Source organism: Montipora capricornis, chromosome 8 (genome assembly GCF_036669925.1).
Source record: "Montipora capricornis isolate CH-2021 chromosome 8, ASM3666992v2, whole genome shotgun sequence".
NCBI classification, from domain to species: domain Eukaryota; kingdom Metazoa; phylum Cnidaria; class Anthozoa; order Scleractinia; family Acroporidae; genus Montipora; species Montipora capricornis.
This window is the reverse complement of record NC_090890.1, coordinates 36,020,687-36,021,475: the sequence shown is the minus strand read 5'-3', so window position 1 is coordinate 36,021,475 and position 789 is coordinate 36,020,687. Positions and strand designations below refer to the sequence as shown.

Below are 789 nucleotides of genomic sequence, written 5' to 3'. Positions count from 1 at the left end.
CCGTTAACTTTCAATTGTTTTGCTTGTCTCGTTAGTCTAGTGGATATCGGAAACTGCAAGGTGAAGCCTTCGATCCGGGTTCAACTCTCTGCCTCGCCTTTTGTGAAGCTTCTCAGCCTGATTAAAATGTTTGTTTCGTTGAAGTAGATTTGAATTCTTAAGTAGATTGTACGTCGTGTAAGTCTGAGGTATAGAAATAAGTGACGACCGAAAGAAACCCCCCTCTCAGCCCAGTCCTCGCTGGGTCTTTTCCCGCGCTCCTTTTTTCTTTCGTCCCGTCTACCATCCCGCAAGCTTATCCGCTCGATGCGACAAACCCAGGGATTCAAACACCTAATGAGATACGATGAAGTAAATATTCTCTGTAAAGGACATCGAGTGAGGCCTAACGCTACTGTGCATATGATGGATGAAGAACCTTCAATGATCTACAGCATCAGAAACTTTTCGTATTACCCAAGGACAGAGCAAAATTTCTGACCTGGGTGGGAATCGAACCCACGACCTCCGGATTAGATCACCGTTGCTCTACCGACTGAGCTACAAGGCCAGACGGGAGTAGGCCGTGGGAGTTTGAGGACAAATCGCTGTAGATCAGCGAAAAGTCCTTCATCCATCATACGCACAGTAGCGTTAGGCCTCACTTGACGTCCTTTACATATATGTACACACGCTACTTAGGACAACACCCATTTACACTTGGTCACATTTAGTTTTATGGAGCGTTCGAGACGAAGTTCCAGCATGAACATAACAGAGAACAACAAGAAATGGTCATCAGGAGCTTGT

General features: G+C 45.8%; 1 non-coding gene across 1 annotated transcript; it reads right to left on the bottom strand.

The window, feature by feature from the left end:
* Positions 1-477: 477 nt before the first annotated feature.
* Trnar-ucu (transfer RNA arginine (anticodon UCU)) lies at positions 478-550 on the bottom strand. Its single transcript has one exon. It is a non-coding gene; the product is annotated as a tRNA-Arg (tRNA).
* Positions 551-789: the final 239 nt, after the last annotated feature.